The following is a 362-nucleotide window of genomic DNA, read 5'->3' as shown; positions in this document are numbered from 1 at the left end:
CATTCGATGTGCACACCCGCCCTGCTCTCCAGTGGAAGTCACTCCGACTTCCCGCTCTCACCAACGAACTCAGGCCCGAAGCAGAAAATTCTGCCCACCATCACTGAGCACAAAATGTCTTCACGTCCCCCGGTACCTTTAATTCATGTCGAGCCAGAGAGGCAAACATCGATCGAGGACACACAGAGGCTGACTGGTGTTTTGACCCGTCTATGCACAGGGTGATCACAGCCGCAGACATATTCCTCATTGCAGAAAGGTGTGTCACCCGCCCCACCCCATCAATACACAGGAAATCCAAACCCATACCCAAACTTGGTGACCTGGGAGGGTGGATGTAGATAGGTATTTGAAAGTGGCAG

The sequence above is a fragment of the Cetorhinus maximus genome, chromosome 32 (assembly GCF_964194155.1).
Source record: "Cetorhinus maximus chromosome 32, sCetMax3.hap1.1, whole genome shotgun sequence".
Classification (NCBI taxonomy): Eukaryota; Metazoa; Chordata; class Chondrichthyes; order Lamniformes; family Cetorhinidae; genus Cetorhinus; species Cetorhinus maximus.
This window is presented reverse-complemented; position numbering follows the sequence as displayed.